At 34.7% G+C, this 21162-nt stretch overlaps 1 protein-coding gene and 1 long non-coding RNA gene across 11 annotated transcripts in view; one reads left to right on the top strand and one right to left on the bottom strand.

The window, feature by feature from the left end:
* The window catches only part of LOC141419888 (uncharacterized), a 33452-nt gene extending 19439 nt beyond the window's left edge, over nucleotides 1-14013 (top strand). The window contains exon 4 of the long non-coding RNA XR_012444607.1: nucleotides 3764-14013. This is a non-coding gene — a long non-coding RNA (uncharacterized lncRNA). The remainder of the gene's footprint in view (nucleotides 1-3763) is intronic.
* LOC109686404 (teneurin-1) overlaps nucleotides 1-21162 on the bottom strand; it is an 835907-nt gene that overhangs the window by 658340 nt on the left and 156405 nt on the right. The gene's annotated exons all lie outside the window — the stretch shown is intronic.

Here is a 21162-nt window from a genome sequence, read left to right as displayed (position 1 = left end):
GAATTTGAAAAAGCAAAAGAAGAAATAAAGGAAACCATAGAAGCACTGTATAAACACCAAAGTGAAAGAGAGAACACAGTGAATAAACAGATAAATGAACTCAGGACACAAATAGACAACATTAAAGAGGAAACAACCCAGGATATGGAAAACCTCAGAAAAAGAACAAAACAGAATTGCAAAACAAAACAGAAGGCAAATCCAGCAAAATAGAACAAACAGAAGACAGAATCTCAGAACTTGAAGATGAAATGGTAATTAAAGGAAAAACTGAAGAACTATTAATTAAACAACTCAAGACCTGTGAAAAGAAAATGCAAGAACTCACTGACTCCATCAAAAGACCAAACTTGAGAATCATGGGCATTGAAGAAGGAGAAGAGGTGCAAGCAAAGGGAATGTGTAATATATTCAACAAAATAATAACAGAATATTTCCCAAATCTAGAGAACGAAAGTCTCATACAGATGCAAGAGGCCTCCAGGACACGAAACAGACCAGATCAAAATAGAACTACCCCACTACATATCATCATTAAAACAACAAGTTCAGAAACTAGGGAAAGAATATTGAAGGCTGTAAGAGAGAAAAAACAAACAACATACAAAGGTAAATCCATCAAAATCATAGCAGACTTCTCAACAGAAACATTAAAGGCAAAAAGAGCCTGGGGTGAGATCTTCCAGGCACTGAATGAAAATAACTTTAACCCCAGGATACTCTACCCAGCAAAACTATCCTTCAAAATAGATGGAGCAATAAAAGTCTTCCATGATAAGCAGAAACTAAAACAATATGTGACAAAATAACCACCACTACAAAAGATTCTTCAAGGTATTCTGCACACAGAAAGTGAAACCCAACATAACCATGAAAGGACAGGCAGCACCAAACTACAGGAAAAGAAAAAGCAAGAAAGTAGGGAGTAACCTCAACTTAGGTACACACAATCAAACCTTCAAACAACTAACACAACTAAATAACAGGAATGACCACATACCTATCAGTACTAACACTTAATGTAAACGGACTTAATTCACCCATCAAAAGGCACTGTTTGATGAAATGGATTAAAATGGAAGATCCAACAATTTGTTGCTTACAGGAGACCCATCTCACCGATAGAAATAAACATAGGCTTAGGATGAAAGGGTGGAAAAAGATTTACCAAGCCAATGGCCCCCCAAAACAGGCAGGAGTAACAATACTTATCTCTGACAAAGTAGACTTCAAACCTACATTGATCAAACGAGATAAAGAAGGATATTCCATACTAATAAAAGGGGAAATAGACCAAAAGGAAATAATAATCATTAACATGTATGCACCCAAGGTCAACACACCAAATTTCATCAAACAAACCCTGAAAGACCAAAAAGCATATATAAACGCCAACACAGTGGTTGTGGGAGACATTAACACCTCATTATCATCAATAGATAGGTCATCCAAACAAAAAATCAATAAAGAAATCCAAGATCTAAAACATGCAATAGATCAAATGGACCTAGTTGATGTCTACAGAACATTTCATCCAACTTCTACACAATATACATTCTTCTCAGCAGCCCATGGAACCTTCTCCAAAATAGATCATATCCTAGGGCACAAAGCAAGCCTCAGCAAATATAAGAAAATAGAAATTATACAATGCATTCTATCTGATCACAATGCAATAAAACTACAACTCAACAACAAAAGTAAAGACAAAAAACATGCAAACAGCTAGAAACTGAATAACTCATTACTTAATGAACAATGGATCATCGATGAAATAAAAGAGGAAATTAAAAAGTTCCTGGAAGTCAATGAAAATGAAAACACAACCTACAGGAACCTATGGGACACAGCTAAGGCAGTCCCGAGAGGAAAGTTTATAGCCATGAGTGCATATATTAAAAAGACTGAAAGATCCCAAATCAATGACCTAATGATACATCTCAAACTCCTAGAAAAACAAGAACAAGCAAATCCCAAAACAAATAGAAGGAGAGAAATAATAAAAATAAGAGCTGAAATCAACAAAATAGAAACCAAAAAAACCATACAAAGAATTAATGAAACAAAAAGTTGGTTCTTTGAAAAAATAAACAAGATCAACAGACCCCTGGCAAACCTGACTAAAATGAGGAGAGAAAAAACCCAAATTAGTAGAATCAAGAATGCAAAAGGGGAGATAACAACAAACACCATGGAAGACAAGGAAATCATCAGAGACTACTTCAAGAACTATATTCAAATAAATTTGAAAATCTTAAAGAAATGGACAGATTTCTAGATACATACGTTATTCAAAACTGAATCAAGAGGAAATTAATCATCTGAATAGATCTATAACACAAAATGAAATTGAAGCAGCAATCAAGAGTCTCCCCAAAAAGAAAAGTTAGGACCTGATTGATTCTCTGCTGAATTCTATCAGACCTTTAAAGAAGAACTAACACCAATCTTCCTTAAAGTGTTCCATGAAATAGAAAGGGAAGGAAAACTGCCTAACACATTTTATGAAGCCAGTATTACACTTATCCCAAAACCAGGCAAAGCCACTTCCAAAAAGGAGAACTATAGGCCAATCTCCTTAATTAACATTGATGCAAAAATCCTCAGCAAAATAATGGCAAACCGAAGTCAACAACACATTGAAAAGATTATTCACCATGACCAAGAAGGCTTCATCCCAGGAATGCAGGGGTGGTTCAACATATGAAAATCAATAAACATAATAAACCACATTAACAGAAGCAAAGAAGCAAAGCCCATGTTTATTGTGGCATTATTCACAATAGCCAAGTTATGGAAACAGCCAAGATGCCCCACCACCGATGAATGGGAAGAAGAACGAAATGTTATCATTCGCTGGTAAATGGATGGAATTGGAGAACATCATTCTGAGTGAGGTTAGCCTGGCCCAAAAGACCAAAAATTGTATGTTCTCCCTCATGTGTGGACATTAGATCAAGGGCAAACACAACAAGGGGATTGGACTTTGAGCACATGATAAAAGCGAGAGCACACAAGGAAGGGGTGAGGATAGGTAAGACACCTAAAAAATTAGCTAGCATTTGTTGCTCTCAACACAGAGAAACTAAAGCAGATATCTTAAAAGCAACTGAGGGCAATAGGAGAAGGGGACCAGGAACTAGAGAAAAGGTTAGATCAAAAAGAATTAACCTAGAAGGTAACACACATGCATAGGAAATCAATGTGAGTCAACTCCCTGTATAACTATCCTTATCTCAACTAGCAAAAACCATCTTCTTTCCTATTATTGCTTATACTCTCTCTTCAACAAAATTAGAGATAAGGGGAAAATAGTTTCTGCTGGGTATTGAGGAGGTGGAGGGAGAGGGAGGGGTGGAGTGGGTGGTAAGGGAGGGGGTGGGGGCAGGGGGGAGATATGATCCAAGCATTGTACGTACATATGAATAAAAAAAAGGCTAACATCAGAGATGTATACCTGAATGTACAGAAATTCTGATTTAAATTGTGGAAAAAAGGGAAATCCCTTTACCTTGACAAACCATATATACATTTTTGAAGAAAATTGTTCATTTCTTAAGCCATCCTAAAGAAATAAGCAATTCTAACCTTTGTGATTTGTCACTACAAATAGACTATAATTTTTTAAGGACAAGGAGAATACCTCATAGGCCCATCATTAGCAATAATGAGATAATGCATGTAGAGTGACTACCCAATATCTAACATATGATAAATGATCAACAAATGGATGTTTCTATATTAATATTTTCATTCATTATAGTGCCAACACAGTGTTCTGTATAGCAGGTGGTTAACGCCTACACATTCTACTGTTAGATGCCAATGTATTTAACTTTTGAGTAAGTAGAACACTTTTTAAATTCTTAATAATACAATAAGTGAAATGTACTAACTAGAAATGCTTGTACTTGCGTTTGGGAGTATCAGAAAGTGAGTATGGGTTAGCATGAATTCCAGTGATGGTCTTTAACACCTATGACTGAAAACCTATCTCCCAGATTTCTCTATAGAATTGATTAGAGCACCAAGAATATATTAAGGCTCAAATGCTTTTGATACTGTGATATAACAACCAGTGAAAAGCTACTTCCAAACTCATTAAGCTATTAAACATAGTTGATCTTTGGAATTTATGGATTTCACCTTTGCAATTATAACTATTCATAAAGTAAATCTGTGAGTTCATGATCTGTAGTAATTGGTAACATTGCTGGTGCCAGAATTTGGATATTTGGTGGTAAGAGGCTGGTTTATTAGTTAGGATATCTAATGGGTGAGTTGGTCAGATACAAACTGTTTGGTGAAGTTTTTGCATCATCAAAACTCTATGTGTGCTCTGCTATACTTATTGGGATATATACAACAATTCTAAGTAATGACAGAAAAGTTATTATTTTTTTTTGGTACTGGGGCTTGAACTCAGGGCCTTCTTGAGCCACTCCACCAGCCCAATTTTTTGTGATAGGGTTTCTCATGGACTATTTGCCTGGGCTGGCTTCGAACTGTGATCCTCCTGATCTCTGCCTCCTGAGTAGCTAGGATTACAGGCGTGAGCCACTGGCACCCGGAAAAAGTTAACTTTATTCCTACATGAAGAATGACCTTAAAAAGAGAAAAACAACTGCTAGTGCTAGTACTGGCAATGAAAAGAAAGTGCTAGCTATTAGCCAGAAAATGTCTTTGTAAATGACTTTAGTCTTGTATTTATAGAATCATTAATGGTCTGAAAAGGGTCTGTTAAAATTTTCAGTTATATTTTATGAGGGAAATTATATGCTACAGTGATATTTTAGGATGTGGGGATTAAGTCACAAAGTCACATATCCCTTGTGAATGGAGGTGAGTTGTCCTCCCATTATGGTGTGCTATTAGGAACAATAGCATGTAACTCTCAGTAGATAAGTTTATTTAAAAAATACTGTGGGAACTATTCCATGTGTTGTCTCTCAGGCTACAGTGGAGACTGAGGGTTTGTTATCTGGTTACAAGGACAATCAAATCATAATTAAAATTCCTCAGGAATATTAAATTGCATGCTTTCTCCAACAAAACTGCAGGTCCTTAATAATTGATATTTCACAAATAGACATGCTTTTAATCTTCACTAAATAAATGTAAATATATAATTAACTCATTGCAACACTATGTAGCAGTTGGCACTCAGTCAAATTTTTCTATTTCCACCTGATTTTTCTTTGAATGCAATTTATGCTTGGTATTGCTTTTGATTTATTCATGTTAGGATGCATTTGTTGCAAGTTCAAGCACTGTATATTTTATTTGTTTTTAATTTCTTATTCATTTATTCACATGTACATATATTGTTTGGGCCATTTCTGCCCCCTGCCCCCAGCCTCCACCCTCTCTCCTCCACACCCCCTCGATTCCAGGCAGATACTGTTCTGCCCTTTTCTCCAATTTTGTTGAAGAGAAGACATAAGCAATAATAATAAAGACAAAGCATTTTTGCAAGTTGAGATAAGGACAGCTATACAGAGAAATTCCTAGCATTGTTTCCATGCACAAGTATATTACAACCCACGTAGATTTCTCTCTCCCTGACCTTTTCACTAGTTCTTGATCCCCTTCTCATATTGACCTCTGTTGCTTTAAAGTTTCTGTATTAGCTACTCTGCAGTGGAGACATCAGACACTTTCATGTTTTGGGTTTTCTTCCTATCCCCATATCTCCCGTATGTGCTCTCCCCTTGCCATGTGACCCAAGTCCAACAACATAGCTGTATTTGCCCTAGACCTAAAGTCTGCATATGAGGGAGAACATACGATTTTTGGTCTTCTGAGCCTGGCTAACCTTGCTCAGAATGATGTTCTTCAGCTCCATCCATTTACTTGAGAATAATAAGATTTCATTCTTCTTCATGGCTGAGTAAAACTCCATTGTGTATAAGTACCACATTTTCTTAATCCATTCGTCTGTAGTGGGGCATATTGGTTGTTTCCATAACTTGGTTATTGTGAATAGTGCTGCAATAAACATGGGTGTGCAGGTGCCTCTGGAGTAATCTGTGCTGCATTCCTTTGGGTATATCCCCAAGAGTGGGATTGCTGGATCCTATGACAAATCTGTTTTTAATTTATTAAGAAGCCTCTATATTGTTTTCTAGAGTGGTTACACTAGCTTGCATTTCCACCAGCATTGTATGAGGGTTCCTTTTTCCCACATCCTTGCCAACACCTGTTATTTTTGGTGGTGTTTTTGATAATGGCTATTCTAACAGGGGTGAGGTTGAATCTTAGTGTGGTTTTGATTTACATTTCCTTTATAGCTAGAGATGGTAAGCATTGCTTCATGTGTTTTTTGGCCATTTGAATTTCTTCTTTGGAGAAAGTTCTGTTTAGTTCAGTTTCCCATTTCTTTATTGGTTCCTTGATTTGGGGAGAATTTACTTTTTTAAGTTCTCTGTATATTCTGGTTATCAGTCCTTTGTCTGATGTATAGCTGGCAAATGTTTTCTCTCACTCTGTGAATGGTCTCTTCAGGTTAGAGACCATTTCTTTTGTTGTGCAGAAGGTTTTTAATTTTATGAAGTCCCACTTGTCCATCCTTTCTCTTAGTTGCTGAGCTGCTGGGGTTCTATTGAGGAAGTCCTTGCCTGTACCTATTAGTTTCAGAGTATTCCCTGATCTTTCCTGTACTAACTTCAGAGTTTTGGGTCTGATATTAAGGTCCTTGATCCATTTTGAGCTGATACTACTACAGGGTGATAAACATGGATCTAATTTCAGTTTTTTGCAGAAGGATAACCATTTTCCCCAGCAACATTTGTTGAAGAGGCTGTCTTTTCTCCATCATATATTTTTGGTGCCTTTGTTTAAGCACCATATATTTTAAAAGAATTATTTTTCACTATAAATATAGCATCATGGCTTTGCAATATATTTGTGTTGATTTTTAACAGATAAGAATTTAAAACAGTTAAATTTGAAATGCTTGTATGTTAGTGTCAAAATGTACAAGGAACTATAAAAGGGAAGCACTAAAGACAAAGACTATGTGGAGTTCAACTATAATACAGAGTGGTATAGAAAGTTTAGAACCCAGTACATTTGTATTCAGTTGTATTGCAATAACACCCAAAACTTGGAGCATTAATGATACTATTCCAAAGGCTAACTGGTACTTTCAGTTTATGATCATGGGTGATTTCTACTGATAGAGAATCAAAAGGATAGAACACCTCTTTGGAAACCTATAACATAAAACCTTTGTATCTTCCACAAGATTGGTACTGTAAAATATGCTAATTTATTTTCCATCAGGTTTCTAATATGTGCAAAATGACTTAATTTGAATCCAAAAGTGAATGCTTCAATGGTGGCTCACTCTGGATTCCTCTCTTCCTCCAAGTTGTTTGAGTATTATGATCCCTGTCCACACCTTTTTAGTGAGGTAGGTATAACAAGGGATGCATGAACAAGGAGTAGTCAAAGGAAGAGTGTAAATATCATTCTGTACTATTACACTGAGCAACAAATAACAATAGCCACTGTTTATTGAACATATACCTTTCTCAGGCTTCATATACACTACTTAACTAGAAAATTTAGTTATGGGCATCAGAATATTTTGACTCAGTGAGATTGCTCATCCATCCATTTATTCACTGTATAGTAAGTAAATGTCTACTATGTTATACAATGTATCCAATTTGCACTATCTAATTTCCTGAGTTCTAGCCTTTGCTCTCTGCTTGAAACAATACACCATCCATCATGAGAAAAGCTTTTGATTCTTACTGGTGCTTTCTATCTTCCTGAAGCAACACCTATTCAGAGGACTAGGCACAAAAATAGTCCACATGCTATTAGACAATAAGAAGGCAAACATAACTTTAACTTATAGTCTAACACTGTTAAGAGATGGGATGGGAAGAGAACTTCCCAAATGTAAGGGATTTTAGATTCTAGAATGAAAGTATTCAACCTAGGCTGTACTTTTTACTGTACATCACTGAACTTCCTATAAGCTGCTGATATTGTTAAAGGCTACACTGGGCCCCTTTTTTGGTTTTGTTTTATGTTCTGAATCTACTTTAAAATATAACAGATATTATCTGTCAAGAAGTTTTATATGCTATCGTGTGAAAATGATCCTCTCTGTAATTTCAACAAATGTTTCTGGATTCATCTATTTGTGCCCACTAAGTAAATCTCTTTTCTCCTTGTTCTTCAGATACTTATTGATAGTTCTCATGTTCCTCATTATTCACTATTTACCCAAGTTGTATATAATTAATCCTTTTAATCTTTCTTCATAAATTAGTCTAAGTTATTAAGAATGCTCTCAGTACTGTGTACTACGTTTCCTAAGTTTCCCCAAGAGTTTTATTACACTATGCCATGTATTCAACATGCTATTCCAACAGAATAATGCAGGAATGAATCTTATCTGTCTCAAGTTGGTATGCGGAACTCCACATTCAAGACAGGCAGTAAGACCACAGGCTTCATGGTGATGATTTTCAGTTTTTCTAACATACTTAAAATTTAATTTTTGGCACACAATAATTGTGTATATTTATGTGGTACAGTGTGATAATTTGATGCACATACAAAATCGGTTATATCAAATCAGGGTAATTAGCATTTCCATCTCCTTAATCATTTCTTTGTGTTGGGGACCTACCAAATCCTCCCTTGTTGTTCTTTCTAAAACATATAATAAATTATTGTGAGCTGTAGTTACTCTACTCTGTTGAATATTAGAATTTATTTCTCCTAGGTAACTATACTTTGGTATCCATTATCTAACATCCCTTTCTCCTGAGGTTTAGCACTCCTAGTCTGCCTTGCCCCTGCCCTTCCTAGCCTAGTGATCACTATTTCACTTGACAGAATGTCCTCCAGTTCTAGCCGTGTCACCACAAATGACATGTGAGTCTGTTTTACCTGTTTTCACATTAGTCCAGTGCAGCCATACTTGTTTCACATTTCTGCTTTAGCTCACACCAGGCATTCTAGTAAATTACTGCTTTAAGTAGCTTCTAATCACTGTATGTGTTTTAGCATATATTTTTCTAGGTGTGAAATTGCCTTGTGTAGAGATGTACAGAGATGTTTCTATGTCTTTCAACAGTATAGTCTTATTTTTCCTTACTGTACCTACTCCATTCAGTAGGTCTGTGCAGGCAGACCAATCTCCCACCTGCCACTTTGAGCTCTGTGACCTTATGCAAATTGCTTTGTCTTGCTGGCTCAATTTCATCATCGGTAAAATGGCAATAATATTAACACCAAACTTCATCAATATTTTTGTGAATATTAAATTATGTTAAAGCACTCAAAACAGTTCCTGACTCACACTGAGCGCTATTCATATTATTTGTTTCACAAAAATTGTTTATAACAGCAATTACAGGCAAATGGTGTTGTTAAAATGTACTCAGTGATTTAAAATAATTGTAACTAAATTTCTCAAGATATATTGCATAAAGAGATCCCAGATTGTCACAGCTCTATCTACATTTAATTGATCTAATTTAGAGCATTATAATACTGTCTTTCTTTGACCAAATGATTGCAAGTACAGCAATTACTCCACTATTTTAGCTGGGACCTCTATGGAAAATTTTGTCTCAGGGCCACACCCAACTAGATAGATTGTAATAGATTTTCAAGTTACAATTTTAAGATGCTTATAAATTTGTTATTTTTTTCATTTATTTCTCATCTCATAAAACAACTGTAACTGACGTGGACCTCTGCACCCAAAGTGAGTATTGGAAAATCGGAGGTTAATATGAATTTAGGAGTAAATCAGTAAAAGGTGGTGACTAGGGCCATTAGTGCTGAGCAGCTTACAGACTTGCATTTAAAGAACTATGCTTTAATATTCCAAAGGAGTAAATTACAAAAAATATTGGATGCTCACCATGTAGATTTTTGGTACTAAAAAGAACCAACTCCTTTATGTTACAGAGAAAAACAACTCACAGAATTCAAGTGATTTTCCTGAAGTCATACAATTTGCTAATAATTACATCAAGAAGGATTAGAAGCAAGGTCTCCTATCCAATGAGCCAGTTTATTATGCCTATATCCCTAAATTCTAGTTGTGCACCTATGGACCCATTATCTTCATCTTGACTATACACATTTACCTTGGACCTAAGGCCAAGTTCTTATCAGTTTTATATTTGACATGGATAGGTGAGTTTTTAAAAATTCTGGCAGGTTTAATTTTTCTAATCATTTGTATTTTTAAGCTAGTGTTTTTAAACTAAACCATACTAGAATGGTGAGAATTTTCAGACATCAATGTAGGAAAGATGGGCAGATACTTGTTAAGTAGACCTTATGGCACCCCTCAAATGCAACCACTCAGTGGGCCAAATTCTTCCCTCACTTCTTTTGCTGTTTCCCAAAGCCTGATTCAATTGCGTTCATTCACCATTAGTATACTATCAGCATATATTTTAATTGTCCACTAGTAATTATATAAACAGACTTTAAACTAAACTTCCAGTAAATTAAAAAACAGACAGATGAATCAGGATAGAATAGAAAATTTGTATGTGTACGAAGATTCTTAGTGAGGGCAAAGATAGCCATATGTTGTTATCTAGTGACCAGGTGAAATAATTTGCTTAAAAGTATAATGACTCTAAATTGCATTGTAGTTTATACCTCAAATTAAAAAACAAATTATTATTTTGATCCTAGTTTTCATCTTATGTGTTACAGAAGACCATCTGTTTAGAAGGCATGTATGAAAATGTTGAGCTTTTTCTTACTGACTTTGACAAGATTGAATATATTTCTTGGTAATTTTCATTTAGTTGTTATAAAATGTGCTATTAGTGATTTAAAATAAGTGTAACTAAATTTCCCAAGATGTATTGCATAAAGAGATACCAGATTGTCATAGCTCTATCTACGTTTACTTGATCTAATTTAGAGCTCATCTTATCAAATTGTGCATTATAATACTGTCTTTCTTTGACCAAATGATTGCAATCTTGTCACTTTTATTTATACATGTCATTAACATATCAAAACCCTTCCAATATCAAAGGATTGTATTTTATGTAGAAATTCCTTCTCTTTCACTGATCAACTACTAAATTATTTAGTGGTATGCTCTGCATGCAGGAGTGGATTTACCTTGCTGCTTAAACTTCAGGACACCTCACTTGCATAGAACCCTTCTATATATTCACTTTCATACTTAATTTTATATTTGTAATCAAGTATCTTTTCTTTTGTATAAACTTGAGGCTCCCACAAAACCTGGATCTTTACCTGCCTGCATGTCTTCCAGAAAGAGAAGGCTTTCTGGAAGAAAAACTATAGAAACTTCACACAAAAAATGAAAGAATTGGAACTATATTGAAGTTAACACAATAAAATGTCATAATATAACATTTATTTCTCTGCCTCATGGTCAAGTACCTCTCTAACACTCATATTGTAGTTCACACAAACTGGGAAATTGAAAAGTCAATAAAATGGAAAATCCACTCATAAGCTTAGTATAGGCAACTCTCATCACTTACAGTATTTTAAAATCACTAGATATAGGTTATACCATCCTAATTGATATAACATATTCTGATTAGTAAAATTCTATTTAGATCCAGTGTTTCACTGCACAAAACAAGTTTGCTTTACTGGTTATGTCTATTTTGCCATATATAGCATCCTTCTCTTTAATATTAAAAATCTGAGCTGAAATAAAAGTAGTTGACTCTATTCATCATTTGGAGTTTTACAATAAAATTTAAAATTTTTTTACTGAGGCTACTCATGACCTCAGTAAAGTGGATTTCACCAGATATTGCTATTTCTTTTCAGAAAGTAATCTTCTAGAGTTGGAAGAATCTAACCTACAATTCATTCCCCTTTATATTAAAGGCCACTTTACTGAACTATTGCTTTGATGTCAATGGGGGGGGGCATTAAAACAAGAATTATCAATAACATAATACCACTACACAATCTTCATACTCAGCAGTATTTCAGATATTTTCATAGAAATTATAGGACCTACCACCAGGAGGGTTCTGTATCAGAATCACATTTCAGTTTTCCCCTTTGGAATTATTTTCCTTAAGATAATCATTTCACTATATGGTTGTGCTGCAGTATTATGATGCAGCCATACTTACAAGAATATTTCCAGAACAGAAAAAAAAAGCAAAGTTCAAAAAAATAACTACTAGGACTAGTCCAATGGATATAAAGAACCTTGGATAGGGGAATCATCACACTGGGATTCTGGTCACACTTTCTTCACAAAATAGCCCTGAAACTGAGATCATTTTAAAGTCCATGAAAATAGGGATATTTTGACAGGTAAAGAAATACCTATTTGTATTCCTTTTATTCCTTCTTCTTGCCTAATTGCTCTGGCTAGGAATTCCAGTACTATGTTGAATAGGAGTGGAGATAGTGGGCATCCTTGTCTAGTTCCTGATTTTAGAGGGAATGGTTTCAGTTTTTCTCTATTAAGTATAGTGCTGGCTGTAGATTTCTCATATATAGCTTTTATAATGTTGAGGAACTTTCCTTCTATTCCTAGTTTTCTTAGAGCTTTTATCATGAAATGGTGTTGGATCTTATCAAACAGCATGGTACTGGCACAAAAGCAGACATGAACACCAGTGGAACAGAATAGAGGACTCAGATATGAAGCCACACAACTATAACCAACTTGTCTTTGACAAAGGCACTAAAAATATACGATGGAGGAAAAGCAGCCTCTTCAACAAAAACTGCTGGGAAAACTGGTTAGCAGTCTACAAAAAAACTGAAACTGAAACTAGATCCATGTATATCACCCTATACCAATATTAACTCAAAATGGATCAAGGATCTTAATATCAGATCACAAATTCTAAAGTTGATACAAGAAAGAGTAGGAAATACTCTGGAGTTAGTAGGTATAGGTAAGAACTTTCTCAATGGAATTCTGGCAGCACAGCAACTAAGAGATAGCATAGATAAATGGGACTTCATAAAACTAAAAAGCTTCTGCTCAACAAAAGAAATGGTCTCTAAACTGAAGAGAACACCCACAGAGTGGGAGAAAATATTTGCCAGCTACACATCAGACAAAGGACTGATAACCAGAATATATAGGGAACTTAAAAAACTAAATTCTCCCAAAACTAATGAACCAATAAAGAAATGGGCAAGCAAACTAAACAGAAATTTCTCAAAAGACGAAATTCAAATGGCCAAAAAACAAATGAAAAAATGCTCACCATCTCTAGCAATAAAGGAAATGCAAATTAAAACCACACTAAGATTCCACCTCACCCATGTTAGAATAGCCATCATTAGCAACACCCCCAACAACAGGTGTTGGTGAGGATGCGGAAAAAAGGAACCCTCTTACACTGTTGGTGGGAATGTAAACTAGTACAACCACTCTGGAAAAAAATTTGGAGGCTACTTAAAAAGCTAAACATTGATCTATCATATGATCCAGAAATACCACTCTTGGGGATATACCCAAAAGACTGTGACACAGGTTACTCCAGAGGCACCTGCACAACCATGTTTATTGCAGCACTATTAACAATAGCCAAGTTATGGAAACAGCCAAGATGCCCCAGTACTGATGAATGGATCAAGAAAATGTGGTATCTATACACAATGGAATTTTATGCAGTCATGAAGAAGAACGAAATGTTATCATTCACTGGTAAATGGATGGAATTGGAGAACATTCTGAGTGAGGTTAGCCTGGCCCAAAAGACCAAAAATCGTATGTTCTCCCTCATATGCGGACATTAGATCATGGGCAAACACAAGGGGACTGGACTTTGAGCACATGACAAAAGCGAGAGCACACAAGGGAGGGGTGAGGATAGGTAAGACACCTAAAAAATTAGCTAGCATTGTTTGTTGCCCTTAACACAGAGAAACTAAAGCAGATACCTTAAAAGCAACTGAGGGCAATAGGAGAAGGGGACCAGGAACTAGAGAAAAGGTTAGATCAAAAAGAATTAACCTAGAAGGTAACACACACGCACAGGAAATCAATATGAGTCAACTCCCTGTAGAGCTCTTCTTATCTCAACTGGGAAAAACCCTTGTTCCTTCCTATTATTGCTTATACTCTCTCTTCAACAAAATTAGAGGTAAGGGCAAAATAGTTTCTGCCAGGTATCGAGGGGGTGGGGGGGAGAGGGAGGAGGCATAGTGGGTGGTAAGGGAAGGGGTGGGGGCAGGGGGGGAAATGACCCAAGCATTGTATGCACATATGAATAATAAAAAAAAATTTAAAAAAAAAGAAAAAGAAAGTGCATGAAAACTCCAAGCTTCCATAGAGCAAACAATGAGCAGAGAATGTGAGCCGTAATGTTCTCACACTCACATTGAACTTTTATGTCAAATATCATTTTAAAAAAGAACTCTGAAACAAACCAAACAAAACAATTCAACTTTAATTAAAAACTGGAGATGACCTCAAAGATTCTTTCCTACTCTAACACACTAGGTTATATAAGACTTAATGAAGTATAACAATTTATATTCTCTCCATCTCCTAAGGAATAAATGTCAGCATATTTTCTTTGGACACTTGCCCTATGATTTTTCTTACATATTGTTATGTCTAGTGCCTTAACACAAACCATAACCAAAATGTTGAGCAATTATGATATCAGTGTAGGTAGAAGGGAGACACTTTATAGCAAATAGATCTTGTAACAACACTTCAAATGGTAACACCTACAGGATTATATATTTCCTTAGTTTAGTGATGTTATGAATAACTTAAGGAAGTGTGGATAAACAGTAAGGCAGGAAAGAGGAGGAAAAGTAGAAGAAGAAAAACTGAAGTGGATATAACTACAAGTATAAATGCTCACTAAGTTTATGTAAATACAGTAAGTCAAGTAGAATCTGTGTGTTTTAATGACTGTTAAAGACTATGTTATTCATTGTACTGTTCACTGGATAATAAAACCTCTCATATCTGGATATATCCTATACTTCAATTAATGTGCACTTTTTATTCAACAGCTTTAAGTATGACTTCAGTGCTGTTAGAGGAAAAATATCTACTTGAAAGCTAAGCTCATTCATTAATGTCTCTTCATCATGGTTTAGACAAAGTTTAAGTTTAAAAGCAGTACTATACCTTGAAGTGGATGGCAGCAATGAGCTGAGTTAATTCTAAATGTTTGAATCTGGTTTAGAAAGAACAGTAAAGTTGGTGACTCTGTTTTTTGTAGCTGTACTTTTCCTTTCTAAATCCTCTTTCTCCATTTCCATATCCATAGCTTTGTTTATGTTCGTAGGTAATATGTGAATATCTACACAGTTTAACCACAAAATAATTTAAGAACTTGCCTCTTTCTCATCCTGTGCCAAGCCCATCTTTCCTACTCCTATCTTTTATGAACTTCCTCTCAAATAAGAAACCTGAAAATGACCTGGATGATATAATTAGAAAAAATATGTTAATGCAGGTAATTTTAGCATGTGACTCTTCTGGTAATAATGTCTTAACACTAAAGAAGGAATTTCAGTTACCATAGTGAGGAGGGGACAAATAAACAAAACAAAATATGTAGATAGCAAAGGGGAGGGCACTGATGTGAAATCCTTCCTCTTTGGGAATGTAGAATATACAAAGTAATCTTGATAAAGGAAATATGAATGATCGTTTACTAAAAAATAACATTAGGCAAGGGATAGACAGAATCAGATAACAAAGTTCAAAGGTCTTACTAGATATTGGAAATATTTAAAAATATCTAGGTAGATAATTGATGTCAAAAGTCAGATTGAGACCTAAAATTAGACAACAGTTTGTGAGTACACTGTGAAAGTTAGAGCAATTACCAGCCAGAAAATCAAGGCTGGGTAGAAAGTTTAGGAAGAGTTTACTTGAATTATTTACCTTTAAAGATTAGTACATCTTTACTATGGTAAGTTACTTACCTAGTTAGAAAAAGGAAAAAACTAAAAGCAATTCCTCTGAAGTCTCCGCACTTCAGGAGTGAGAAAAGTGTGTCCATTATCCCCATTCTTATCTAATACAGTGCTTGAATTCTCAGCCAGAGCAATAAGGCAGGAGAAAGTTATAAAAGGGATATAAATTGGAAAGATGTCAAATTATCTCTATTTGCAAATGATATGATCTTATTTAAATGAGCCTAAATAGTCCATCAAAAACACTTAAATCTGAAAAACACCTTCGGCAAAGTAGGAGGTTACAAAATTAACATACAAAAATTGGATGCTTTTTTATATACAATAATGCACAGTCTGAGAAAGAAATCAGGGAAAAAAATTCCATTCACATAGCCTCAAAATTAAGGAGGTGAAAGACCCCTAGGGCAAACTATAAAACACTGAAGAAAGAAAGATGAAAAGACCTCATATGTTCATAGGTCAGCATAATTAATATTATTAATATAGCCACATTACTGGAAGCAATCTAAAGACTCAATGCAATCCCCATCAAATTTCCAATGTCATTGTTCATAGAAATAGAAAAATCAATTCTAAAATTATATGGTAGCATAAAAGATCCTAAGTATAGCCAAAGTAATCCTGAGTTGAAAGAACAATGCCAGAGATATCATAATACCTAATTTCAAATTATATTACAGAAATATAGTAACAAAAATAACATAGTGTTGGCACAAAAACAGACATGCAGTGTAACGAAATAGAAGACCCAGAAGTAAACTCACACGGTACAGACGTCTGATTTTCAACAAAGGTGCCAAAAACACACTTTGTAAAAGAGACAGCCTCTTCAATAAATGATATTGGGAAAAACTGGATATCCACATATAGAAAACAGAAACTAGATGCCTGTCTCTCACTCTGTACAATAATCAATTCAAAATGAAAATATAGAGAGTCAGGCATAGTGGTACAGGTCTTAAATCCCAGCTTTGTGGGAGGCAGAGATAGGAGGATTGTTATTTGAGGCCAGCCTGTACAGAAAAGTTTTCGAGACCCTATCTCAAAAATAAGCCAGCATGGCTATGATCTCAGCTAAGCAGGAGGTAAAAGTAAGAGGATGGAGGTCCAAGACTGGCCCAGAGTAAAAATTTAGGACCGTATCTGAAAAGCAAAATCTAAAGCAAAAAGAGGCTGAGATGTGTGGCTCAAGTGCCTAGCAAGCATAAAGTTCTGAGTTCAAATCCCAGTACCACTAAAAAAATATGTCAAGGACTTTAATTAAAGAGCTAAAACATTGAAGGTACTATAGGAAGACATAAAGAAAAACTGTGAAGACATAGGCATACACAGTGATTTTTTAAATAGAACTTCAATACTTCAGGAAATAGGAGCAAGAATTAACAAATGGGATTGTATAAAATTAAAAACCTTCTGCACAGCAAAGGAAACAATTACTAGAATCAAGAGACAACCTATAGAATTGTAGAAAATCCTTGGTAACTATTCTTTAGACAAGGGCTTAATAACCACAATATATAAAGAGTTCAAAAACTAAACAACAAAAGAACAAATAACCCAATAAATAATTGGGCATATGCAATGAACAAAAACTTCTCAAAAAAGAAGCAAAAATGGTTAGTAAATACATGAGGAAATGTGCAACATCCTTTACCATAAAGGAAATGCAAATGAAAACATTAACATTCCATCTGTCCCCAGTCAGAATAGTTATGATCAAGAAAACAAACAACAAATGCTAGTGGAGATGTGGGGGGGAAAAGGACTCTTATATACTGTTGGTGGGAATATAAATAGTACAGCTACTATTGAAATCCTTACAGAGGTTCCTCAAAAAATGAAAACTAGAACTACTATTTGATCCTGTTATACCACTCCTGGGATGTACCCAAAGAAATCAAAGTCAATATTGAGTAGAGGTAGCTGGACACCCATGTTTATTAGTCCTATTCACAATAGCCAAGCAATGGAATCAGCATAGGTGTCCATCAACCAATAAATGGATAAAGAAAATGTGGCAAATATACAAAATGGGGTATTCACCTATAAAGAAGAATTAAGTTATGTAATTTGCAGGAAAGTGGGTGATCAATATATTAACTGAAATAAGCCAGATTCATAAAGGTAAATATTATGTATTCTCTCATATGTGGAATCTAGACCTTAAAAAACTGAAAAAAGTGACATTAATGTGAAAGGGAGACTTCTTGGTGGGGGGGAGGAACTACCCAGAGGAGAGGGTAACAGTTGAGGGTGATGGGGGTTGAATATGATTGAAGTACATTACATGAATGTGTGAATATAGAATTACAGACTAATGAAACCCACTACAATTTTTTTCAAAAAGGTTGAGTTTGGTATCTATCAACTCAGAGATTAAAAATATATAAAATTATCACATTCTATGGAATCTTCCTTAATAAAACCAAGTTAAAATACAGATACATACACTTAGCTTATCAATAAATATGATGTAAATTCATGGTTGTGGTGTCAGCCAAGAAAACTTTCAGATTATTGTATTAAAGTCAAGTCCTATACAAAGACATCCTTCTAAGAATGGCAAGAAAACCATATGTGAGAATAAATAGCAAATGTGGCACCAAATATGGCATTCTGATGAATGATTTCAAGTTTGTGAGAAGATATGGCAATTGCTTTTTATAGTTTTAATACAATGTTAGTATTCTATTAGTGATTCACTTCTTGATGGTTATTCTTTTCATTTCTTTACAAAATATACCTAAAAGTAATGATATCCTACTAAGTCCCAAAGCCGTAAAGTGGGCTGTTCTTATTACTTGTTGAAAACAAACTAGATTCTAAATAAAGACATAATCAATTCATATCCATGTATCTGTGGGGATAATTGAAACTACATTTATTTGTGTTTACTTTTTTATTTACTCTGATATACTTTTACTACTTGTAGCTACAGTCATCTATATTAAATGCCAGTGAAAATCTGAAATGTACATTCAGGATTCAGAAAAGCTGTACCTTAATGAATTTGTTAATTATGCATAATTCTTTCACATGGATATTCTAACCATCTTTGTGACCTAAGTGTAGGTAGAAAATAATCTGTTCCTAGCAATCGAGACAGTAAATTATTATCACCAGTCAGTTCCAAATCCTTTTTTGAAACATCAATTCATTTATTGTAAGAGTTTAAAGCACGAGTGAGTCATTCAGCCTAAGCAAAAAACAGTTACTCCAATTAATTTCAATTAAAAGACCCCCTGCATATGCATTAGTAAATCATTTTTCATTTACAAAACACTGGGAAAAATACCCTACTTTTTTTTTCTCTTGAACAAGCAGAACAACCAGTTCATTCATTTGAACTCCTCATGGTAGGAGGTAGTTCAGAAAAACCAAAATATTGAAATAGCAGTATTCCAACATAAGAAAGGAAATTTAAATAGTTTTGATCCATTTCTGGTGCTATAAACTAAAAGAGGCTGTTCACTACAAAACTAAATCTGTTCACTTCATAGAGGTGTATTAGAGAATGAAGGAAATAGGTACACATACACTATGTTTTGAAAAGGTGCTATTTTTACTAATATGCGTACATTTTCAAAAAAAAGTCAAGGTTGATCACTAGCTAAAAGTCTTCTGATGTCAGTGAAAACTCCTGCAGTCTGTTTGAATAGAATAGTAAGCTTAGACATGAAAGATCTTGGATGGCTTGTTAAAGAATTGGTGTTTGAACCTTCACAGGCATTTCTAATGAGAAAGAAAATATCCTAGATTCTTATAATATGCCTCTGTCAAAAGCCATAAAATTCTTAGGTATCCTGTGCTATTTGTTCTCTTCAATATAATCCTGTATCCATTGGCGAAAGCCTAGCACTGATGAGACCAAGAGTGGTGTCCAAACCTCAAATGGGCCAGATATCTCTTCTCTGTTCAATGAATACAGAAAATCTATGTTTAACCAACAGCTGCATAAATGTGTGGCATGGGTCATAAAGAAATGAGCAAGACTATCTGTATTTCTAAACAACTTAAAAGACTTGCTATGCTGCCTGTGGGTCAGTGGGCTCATCACTGTTTCACCCCTAAACAAAAATGAACTAATTTCCATAAAAGCCAGGAAACTGAAGAGGTTAAGACAAAGCAACCAACAGCAGACAGCAACTTTACTCATTCGTGTGTATGTATGTGTTTGTGTATGTGTGTGTTGAGGGTATGAGGGCAAGGAAATACAATAAAATAAGAAAATGAGGCTTATTACCACCTAAGCACGATTTAATAGAAATACTGGGGGTGTATGCATATCTGTGAGAACAATTCAGGGTTGAATATCCCAAAAATCAGTGATGTTTCCCCAAAATTTCCTTCTTAGTAGATGTTTATGACATTTAGGTACTTCTTCTTCTAGCAGCTTCAAACTGACTTTGATAAAATGGGATTCTAAATGATATTTTACGGTAAGAAGCTCGTTGCTTTTAGAACCACTTTTTAGAAATATTTAAAAATAGACATTAGCAGACCTGAATTAATAAATATTTTAAACATCCACTATGCATTGAAGACATCCAGCACAATATGTGTGTTTAAGGTTTATATAGTAAGAACAATTAACATTATTGTTTCCCATTTTTAGCTCAAATTGACAAGCTGTAGGTATCTATTATAAGTAATATATATTAGTCAGAATTTACTACTAAGCAGTAACAGTTTACTATAAATCATTTTTAGAGACCCCAGCTGATTTTATTGTGATTCCTTTAAAAACAAATCATCAAAGAAATATTTTATGGAAATATGATATTGCTAAACATCTGACCAGGTTAAATGAAAAAGCACTAATTCCTAATTCAAATAATATAACACTCACAACCATATTTCAGAAATTAGTGCTAATTGAAACTGAAGGTCATTATTATGTGTAGTGTGAGTGAGTGGTATCACAGCAAAAGGCTCCTAGAAAGAATTTTTCTGCTCATTTTGCATTAGCCACTAATCACCACTAAACTATGCTACATAGATTCTTTCTCAAATACCTTGCTTGGTGCATAGTCAAGTACGGTCAGTTTCATTAATTCAAAGGTGACTTTCTAAATCCAACTGCAATTCAGAAGCTCCCTTTTATGTTTTTGTTATACTTAATGAGGATTTTAAACTCCACCTTTTAATTTTTAGGTTAATTGTTACCCAGGGGACACTAGTTACCTTTTGACACTCCCTTAAATTACTTGTTAACTGGAAGACATACACTCAGACTAAAGTCAAGAG

This window comes from Castor canadensis, chromosome X (genome assembly GCF_047511655.1).
Source record: "Castor canadensis chromosome X, mCasCan1.hap1v2, whole genome shotgun sequence".
Taxonomy (NCBI): Eukaryota; Metazoa; Chordata; class Mammalia; order Rodentia; family Castoridae; genus Castor; species Castor canadensis.
This window is presented reverse-complemented; position numbering and strand designations above follow the sequence as displayed.